The following is a 9,565-nucleotide window of genomic DNA, read 5'->3' on the forward strand; positions in this document are numbered from 1 at the left end:
TTTTTTTTTTTTTTTTTTTGCCTTCCACCCCCTCTCCACAAACACACACACATTCAGTCAGCATTTTAAATTTAGGAAGCTGACGTCAATTCAGGGGTACTACAAGTTACAATGTTCTTTCATGTATATAAGCAAATGAATACATCCCTTTATTTCTTAGTGAATAAAAGGAAATTGCTTAATTCCTGTTATAGTTTATCTTGAAATTGGCTTCAGTAGGTATTCTGGTAATACGCCACAAGTTTGAACGATGAAGACAGCAATACTGAAGTTAGCCTGATATCGCCACTTTCCAACTTTTACATTCTAAGGCAAATTAGCCCAGGATACTGCTTTCTGCACATACTATCATATTATCACTTTCATCTGGAAAATTGACACACAGTCATAAAAATACTTCTCATTTCTTGTTAAAGAGAACTTTAACATTTTTTAGAAGACAAAAACATTAGAAGGGAAATGGAAAATTAGGGCATTTAAGTGGACTGTTCATATAGGAAACCAATGAGAGGAAAACCTTTAGATTCATGGACGTGTTCAATATATAGGTCAGAGAAATCGTACTATTTAATCTTATGCCACATGGGTAATGAATTGCACAGATCTGGACTCTGACAGAACGCGACCATGACAGTCATCGACTTCCAACCCAACAAGGGAGTCAGTCCAGAGACCTGGGGCCTGAGGAAAACCACTTCTCCCCTGGTGTCTCTGGCTTCCCTTCTGCCCAGGGTGGGAATATTTCCAAGGTCCCTCCCATCTGCCTATCCAATCCCATGCCTGCTGCCCCGTGAACAGCACAAAGACTTCATCCAACCCCATCTGCGGTAAAATTCATAGATTGACCTCCAAATGCCAAACCAAGGCTGCTCAAGAACCCACTCCTGGGTACCCAAAAAGAGGACCTTGCAAAGATGAGCTCAGTAGACTTAACTGCTTAATCTTCCTTTACTTTTCTGGTGGCAACTTCATGGTTCAGGTATATAATTAAGCTCTTGCACATTTTAAAGAAACACTGCAGTAGGAATTACAATGAGGTGTAAATCTCAGGCATAGGTGCATGCTATTACTAAGTTAGTGGGGTTAAGGTTCAAACTGTAGACTGGTCAACTCCACTTCTCCCTCTGCTACCCCTAGGAATCCTTGTCACTTTGTTTTCCAAAGTACTAAAGTGATGATGGCAATGAGGTGGCAATAGTGGTGGTAGGTAGACTGGAGCAGGGAGAGAGGAGAAGACACAGATAACCTTGCTAGGGTGGTACTAGGTCTGTCTACCTGATAAAACTCACAAGCTATTTTCAGTTTGTGTTGGGAGAGGGAGTGTTACACTGTCACAGAAAAGAACGACCTGTTCCACAATTATGTGAATAATTCAATGAAGAAAGTGTGCCCCGGAGAGAGACTCAGCCACCTCCCAAACACAAGCACTGTGGCTTCCCTCAACCACACACAAGAACTCCCTGAGGGCCAGACCACTGTGTTCTTAGGCAAGGATTTTCTTTCTTTTTTCTTTTTTTTTGGTGGTGGGGGATTGAACTTGGTCCTGTGTTTGCAAGTAAGGCAGTGGCACCACTGAGCTAAATCTCCAGCCCCGTTTGGCAAGAATGTTCTACCAGTACGCCCTGTCTTCTTTCCTTCCTGACATTCCTGTCTTTATAACTGGGGAGTATAGAGTTTAAGAAATAAAAGGCCCTGGAGCTTCCCACAACTCCAAACAACACAGTCACCCTCCCTCAGCCCAAAGCTCCTCCCTCTTCTCTTCCCTGAAAAGCTCAGCACAGCCATGTTAAAAGAGTTCAACTCCACGGAATTTTAAGGGTTACCACTCCAATTATGACAATCCAGACAAAACATATGCCTTAGGGTCTAACTGCAATCAAAAGAAATACCAAAGCCCTCTTCCCCACCATCCAGATATATGTTGAATACCTCTGTGCTTCCTAGTAGTTTTACTGATCAGAATTGAAGAGGCATTTTATCACTCTCATTGGAAAGATAAGGGAAGTAAGGCAGGAAGGGACAGCACGGCTTGCCCAAAGTCATACGTGTAACTGAAGTAAAACCTCAAATAGAACTTTTCATCATTTGACACGAAACCCAACACTGGGCCTACCAGGACATCCAAAGGATGGAAAGTTGTTGCCTGGCCAGAGCAATGTGCAGGGGTAGAAAACAGGGGACAAAGAAACAAAGAGGGAAATGATGAAAGAGATATTTTGTAAAGCTAGAGTTTGGCTGTGATAATATACTAACTTATTAAGAGATACAGAAGTAAAGGAAAACTCAAGAAAGTATATGGGACAAGGACAATATCACAAAACAGAAAGGTCAGCGAAACTTGAAATCAAACACACAAAGGCTCTGTTTTACTCAATTACTTCCAAATCAACTGAGCATCCACCAGGCCCAAGGCATGTTGGACATACAAAAATAAGAATGCTTGCGGCAGGACTCTGAAATCTGATAGGGAAATGAGACCCTACACATATATGGGAACAAGAGGAGAAAACGGACGATCTTCCAAGACAAGGAGGGACGCAGTTTAAATGTTCACGCAGCGATGTGGGAAGGATTGCTTTCAGCCTTTGGGGTGGAGGAAGAAAAAGATACATGAAAAGCGCAAGGGAGACAATGGGATTTCAGTTAGGCCTTAAGTTAAAGAAGGCAAAAGTTTCTAGAAACTAAGAGCTGGGCAAAGCTCCCCAGCCTTTTACATTGCTTTTCACAAAAGCGCAGATGGAAACGTGAGGCAAACTTGGATCCCCAGCGTATCTTTCCCCACTCCTGCTTTATAGAGAAACTTCACGGGCCCGGTTGAAGGTGGGCTATCGGAATTACGAATCAAGACCAGTCTACGTGACTAAGAATAACTCAGTGTTTTGAAAGTTTTCTGGCTGCTGTGGGATAAGCACAAGGCTCCAGTGAAGATGAGATCTCTTTTTATTATCTGTCTGCTCATTCAGAACATCTCTGACCAGAAGGGTGGCTTCTTGTTTTCTATGTAGCTTTTTCTAGAAATGAATTGATAATTCCCCCACAAGAAGTAGCAACATCTCTAAACTGGGACACAGAACTGCTATTCTTGATGGGGGAGCTGCGGGTGGGTGAGGAGAACAGCACTGAAGATAAAGGAAATAAGTCTACCAGGAGTTTCTTGTTTGGAGGCCAAGGTTGTCTGCAGAGATGAAACATTACCAAGGCCCATGCTGCTTCTTGGTCTGCGATGTGCAACTTTAAACAGTGCCACAACATGATTTGTGCCATGGATAAAAACTGCACTGGGTTTATAGCTAACATTCGAAGTTGCTCCATCAAAACCTTAGGAAAGCACTGAAAACACATTCTCATGGTTATTCATGTCAGTTTGCCATTCATTTCAAAGTCAAATATGTTTTGAAAAGTTCCTGGATTGAAACTTTGCTCTGTTCACTGGGCTTTTATGAACTCTCCTTCATCTTTCAATCAGAGAAACAAATTAGGACATGTGTGAGCTGCTGCCCTCACTTTAAATAAACTGCCTTGGGATGTCCTTGCCCAGAATCAGACCTGGCAAAGGCTTGGAGGAAGCTCTGTGCACAACAGAAGATAACAACAAAGTCTGTGGTGCTAATTAGTCCCCCATGAGCGCCAGGCACTGCCTGCACAGGCTGCTGTCTCTGTATATTATCACCCCACAGATACCAGGCTACCGTTTTACAGGAGTCATCCGAAGACGGTCTCCTCAGGGAGGACTGACAACATTCCCACAGAGGAAAACTTGTGAAGAGGATGTTTACGGAAATCCCAAAGTGCTACAGGCCCTCAACAAAGGAGCTCCCTCCCTAAAGCAACAACCCTCTAGCCTGGGCCTCAGGCTAGAGCTAAGGCAGGCTTAGCTCTTACTGAAAGCTAAAGCAGGCACTCACTGGTAACTAGAACTTCTGAAATTCAGGTGGACCCAAACTGCTAGGCAACTGGTCATCACAAAACCCAGCAAACAAAGCATCAAAAGTAAGTTTCAGAGTATGACTCCCTGGAGCGTAATCACGTGTGTGTATTTACATACGTGTGCCTGCTTTTCCCAGGAAGCTCCAAGAATCAAGGATAGCAAGTTCCTTTTCTTTGTTGCTAAATTTATTTATATGTGAAACACTTGAAAGAACGCGCAATGCATACTTCAAAAACTTCTGGTTGAGCTAGCACTCTTTTATTTAGTAAAACTCAACTATTATATGCGAAATGAGCTGAAAGTATATATACAAGAGACAATTTTTAATGTGACAATGCACCCTGACTTGCATAACAACAAAAATTCAACAAGTCCACTACCATAAGAATGGACAGTAATGTGAGGACACACACCCCTGATCCCAGCACTCCTGAAAGCTGAGGCAGGAGGATTCTACGTTTGAGCCCAGCCTGGGAAATGCAGCAACTGAGTGAGATCCTGTCACCAAAAAATATATTTTTCTTAAAAGTCTGGAGATGTAGCTCAGTGCAAAGGCCCTGGGTTCAATCCCCAGTATTGGAAAAAAAAAAGGAGTATAGCTATTTACGAAACTTCTAATAAGAGGTTCGCTTAACCTCTTTGGGTTTCAAAGTCCTCAGCTATAAACAGGCACAGTAGAATCCAGCCACAACCTCAATTTTGAGATTAAATCAAACAAAATATGAGATATAAAGACACCTTAGGAGGTCCTGTACAGAAATGTGCATTTTTGCCAGGATCCCTCCAACAGTTTGAATGCCCACCCCAGACTTAAACTCATAATCTGCCAGATTAATCTAAAATATTGCTTTGTTCATCAATGCCCTGGCTCAGAATTTCTGAGAGACAACACATATTGGATAAAGCACTCCTTTTTAGTCTGGTCTGGAAGTCAAGTCTTTCTACAACCTCTGACTTCATCTGCAAACTCTCCCCAGCTGGGACTTGCCCCCAGGCATTAAGGTTAGGGCAGGCCCATTGGTCTTCCCATAGCTTGTTGGGGCTTGGTCCCTGTGATCTCAGGGCTTTCTTCTGATCTGAGATGATCAGCACCCAGCAACCCTCAACCCTGCCTTCCTTCCCCCTGCAACCCTACTCCACCTGTAACAGCCCATCTGCCCTACAGTTTCCCCTGTATCATATGCCCTAGGCAGTTGACATTTGCTACTACTATCTTTAAACATTTAGGTACATTCTGCAAAACACACAAAGTCTCACTAGACAACTGATTTTTACAGAATTTTGGACTTTTGCTTAATGGCATTTCCGTACAGCCCAACAGCAAACCTCAAACAGTCACAAGGACCTGCAAAGCTATTCTATGTCCACTTTTACAAAGCTGGGGGGAAGAGGGGACAGAGCTTTCCTCAGACATTCATTTTCCACAGGTGATGACTCACCTCCCGGTGGGGTGGCAGAAACTGGAATACCACACATCAAGTAGGTAAAGAAACGTGCAATCTTCCCAGGCAAGAAAAATGCAGTGCAAGAGGAAACTGATAAAGAATTGTCCTTGGAGAACTTGTCACCCAACACTTTATCATCCTCTTTGGCTTTTGGGATTTGGGTCTGTTTTTTTCATTTTTAAGTAATTCTAACTTCCAAATTCTGAATTCAGGTTGAAGGGGCAGGGATCATAATAATACTTAATGGCTTTCAAATTTTATTGCAACTTCTGTAATTTCATTCCTCAATTTATGAAAAAAAAAGTCAGCCCATGTTTAATTCTGGGTCAGTTTCAAAAAGTTTGTAAGTCATTAGTGCTTATGCAGATTTAGGGATGTAGATCATATATCTACATATATATTATATATACATCAATGAATATTTTAAATGCTTTAAATCATACAGGTATACAGTCTGATTACAACTGTCCAAATGCCCTGAAGTCATACACATCTCCTGAAGCATCACAGTTCATAATAGGTTTCCATTACACAACCACCTACTAGGAGTGCAGAAGTCCCAGAGGGTAATGCGTCCGTCAGAAAGGAAAACTCTTGCATGCCTTGTATACAGCATCATTCCAAGCGACGTGCACAGGGCCCGGTCAAACGGTACAGTAAATGTTTGAATTTTTGAAAATTTTTTTATTACAGTAAAGACAGACTGCCAAGAAGCATGGGATGAGTGTGACTGAAGCAAAGGAAAGCATCCTGAGGGAGAACAGTGCCACCGTGTCTTTCACGGCAGTCATTTTTTCAAATTTGAACATTCACTATTTTGTTCATTATACTGCATAGAGACCCAGCCATTAGCTACTGAATTTCCTCAGTTCTATTACATGTTTTGTTAAGGTATAATGATTCCAGTACCTTTGTATCTTTAAAACTTTTATCGCTGAAAAGCTCTAACATATTCTGAATACTTTCTAGGAAAAGTGATATATAAATGTGAACAATAATAAAATCATAATAACCAGTAGTAAAGCTGTAGTTTCCCAAACCCAGGTTGCAAGATCCTATCTAATTTGGTCATAAATACCTTAGGAAAAGAAATATGCTCTTTCATAATGACGCTAGCAGACAGTCTTAAAACTCCTGTATTCCTTAGTAAGTATAAAGCCATTATCACCTTCTGCCAGGTGTGGTGGTGCATGCTTGTAATCCCAGGATTTAGGAAGCTGAGGCAGGAGGATTGCCTTAAATTTGAGGTCAGCCTGGGCTACACAATGAGTTCAAAGCCAGGGGGAACTACATAGTAAGATCCTGTCTCAACCAAAACTAATATTAAATTCAATAATTTAAAAAATAAAGTCACTACTTTCTGTATAGAAAAAAATAAACACCTCAGGCCTTCGTAAATACTCTACCAAATAAATCACTACCATCTGTAATTTCTATTCCCAACCCTTATGGAATGAACTATGACTTTATTAACTGGCTAGAGATTAAAGTTCCAAAATAAGAACTCTTCCAAACATGACAGAAAATACAGCATTCTCTATTAGCCAAAAATAATATCCATAATACAACACTTAAAGGAAAAGGAACAATTTAAAAGGTGCATTTTTTTACATAAGAAAAAAAATGGACAGGCTGAAATCAAAAGAGTCCCCAAATCTGGCTTTTTATGTTGGAAATTTCCTCATCGGTTCACCAGAAACACTACAGAAGGAATGTGACTCATGTATAGAATTTTCTAAGACTGTTCATATTAAGCAACTAATCATGCATATCTTCTCTTAAAATCATCTTCATCAGATAGAGTAAGAATCAAAACTTCTGGTGGTTATAGCAGGTCTTACTACTATTGCTTCAACTTGTCGAGACTGCAAATAGTCCTTAGCATAATATTTGTGATAACTCAGTTGTCCACACAGCAGCAGTATGTCAAGATGTTATAAACAGAGATTATTTCTCTGTAGTGTCAAAAACTTGCTGACCTAAGAGAATGTGACAAAGGCCTTGTTTACAAAGGAAGACTTCTAAAAGGGAAGGGGGGCCAAAAAGCCATGAAAATACCGGAGGACAGCAACACTTTTATAATTTATGAAACTTTTCTGTTTATGGTGTTGCTCTAATACACAGTAAGACTTTAAAGTGAAATGCCAAAATATCACAGTATTATAAGGGGTATCACAATTACCTTCTAGAAAAAAGTGGGATGTGCTTTTGCACCAGTCGGTGGAATGACTGAAGCTTAATCAAAGTAAAACAGTCTTAAATAATTATCTGCAAAAGGGATACGTTCTACTTATATTCTGTCAGGAATACCTGAAACAGAATTCAAGCAGTAACAATATAATACAAGCAGAGGCCCACTTTTTTTTTTCCTTTCTTTCCCCCCCACCCCAATTCTAAGCCTCAGGTGTTGGTCAAAGCACTTTTCAAGAAACTTGATGAGAAACGCTCAAAAACCACTTTAAAAACGAACAAAAGAAAAGATCTGAGGCTGCTTTGAACATGCTCTTGTGGTGAATATTTTCTGTGAAACACCACAGTGTAGCTGGTGCCAGTGTTGAGATGTAACTGATGGAACTCATAGGGGAAAGGCTGCATTAAAAAGCCCTCTCTTACCTCGCCCCCAAGGGTTCTGATAACCCAAATCCCTAATTTCTTTAAAAATGTTCTTTACCAACAGGACAGCTCTCATTCATGCCCCCCACTAGGCACACCGACCTCTGATGTACACACTTTTGTTTTCCTGTCTGATGAATACTTTGTGGACCTAACAGGTGTCCCCTTTTTCAAATACCTAGGAAACATCAGATTTAAAAGAAAGCAGTTTTAAAAGAAAGCAACTCCAGGAAAATGAAAGGGCAATTAAATTCCTAAAAGAGAAAGCGTGCCTCGATTTGCATAACAATGGACCAACTAGGATTCAAATCTGCCACACCTCTTACCTAATCTCTACACCAAGGAGCTAGAAGTGGCTTGGAATCTTACCAAGACTAATGTGGCCAACAGGCTTCAGTGAATGGGTCCCCACAAAAGCCTAGTGGAAAATATTACTGAAAACATCTGAATGTTCACATTTAAGTACACACACACACACACATACACACACACACACACAGAGCATAGGGCATGGTTTTTATTTTAGTATAGTTCTCAGTGGTGTGGACGGACCTTGGTCCAACAAGAATTTTCTGCTTCCCAATTGCTAAGAAACCGCACTGTTAATAGGCGCATTCTCTTCATGCAAGCAAAGCATACAACCAGGTGTAAATTCAAAAATATCCTGTGGGATGAAAGTTTGAAATTTAACTCTACCATTGGTAAGGCAGAGAGGTTAAAAATAGCCACTCAATGCAATAAACAAATGTGTGTCCTTAATGTCTTCCTTATGCTCCAACGCTACACACACAAAGAAGTACATGACCATATATTGACCAGCAAGGCGACAATGATGACATTTCTCCAAAATATTACTAACCTGGGTCGCTTTGTTTTTTCAAAGCACCGACCTCTGTCAAAGGAAGAACGATGGGAGAAACGGAGACAACCTAACAAAACTCTCCTAAAAGTTATATAAACAAAGAAAGGAGAAGCCCAGTGTGGGCTTTGCACCCATGTGCTGCTAAAATTACATAACACTCGGTGCAGACATTGAATAAGGAATGGATTCTGCACAACACCCCCACTCCCTTGACTCCCAAGCCCTGCTCCTTCTCCTACAACACCAAATGCCTGGCTAGAGCGAAGGGATGACTTGGAATATTTATTTTCTTGCTGGAGTAAATCCTGCGAGAGTTGGAGGCACGTTTAGGCCCGAAGTTTGAATGTGCAAAAACCGCAGGACGCCACGACTCATACTCTCAGGACGTAGAGAAGAAAGAACTGACAAACGACAGCAGCCCGACAGCAGCCCAACAAGGCCTTCTCCCCTCTCGCGGTGCCTCCTGCTGGAAAGTTTTGAACGCAATCGATCGGAGGGCAAGGAGCCCGTTTCCCCCGCCTGCCTGACTTTGCAGGAAAGGCGAGCCGGAGCCTGGAGAGGGCTGGCAGGGAACGAGCTAGAAGGCTCAGCGCAGAAGGCCAGTGGCACAGGCTCCTTACCTGGGGCGGGGGGCGCGGAATAAAAAAAGGGCGCGGGGCGGGGTGGCAGCAGGGAGCGGGTCTCCATGCAGCAACCTAGGCCAGCGTCCGAGCCCGC

General features: G+C 41.9%; 1 protein-coding gene across 6 annotated transcripts in view; it reads right to left on the bottom strand.

Moving 5' to 3' along the window:
* The window catches only part of Smarca2 (SWI/SNF related, matrix associated, actin dependent regulator of chromatin, subfamily a, member 2), a 173,719-nt gene that overhangs the window by 161,674 nt on the left and 2,480 nt on the right, over positions 1 to 9,565 (bottom strand). Inside the window, exon 1 of one of the 6 annotated variants that reach the window (XM_010640124.3) lies at positions 9,469 to 9,556. The exons of the other annotated variants lie outside the window; for them this stretch is intronic. The gene's annotated coding sequence lies outside the window, so the exon portion shown is untranslated. Of the gene's footprint in view, positions 1 to 9,468; positions 9,557 to 9,565 lie in introns of those variants that run through there. 6 annotated transcript variants of the gene reach the window in all.

The sequence above is a fragment of the Fukomys damarensis genome, unplaced genomic scaffold (assembly GCF_012274545.1).
Source record: "Fukomys damarensis isolate Sample0158 unplaced genomic scaffold, DMR_v1.0_HiC HiC_scaffold_31, whole genome shotgun sequence".
Classification (NCBI taxonomy): domain Eukaryota; kingdom Metazoa; phylum Chordata; class Mammalia; order Rodentia; family Bathyergidae; genus Fukomys; species Fukomys damarensis.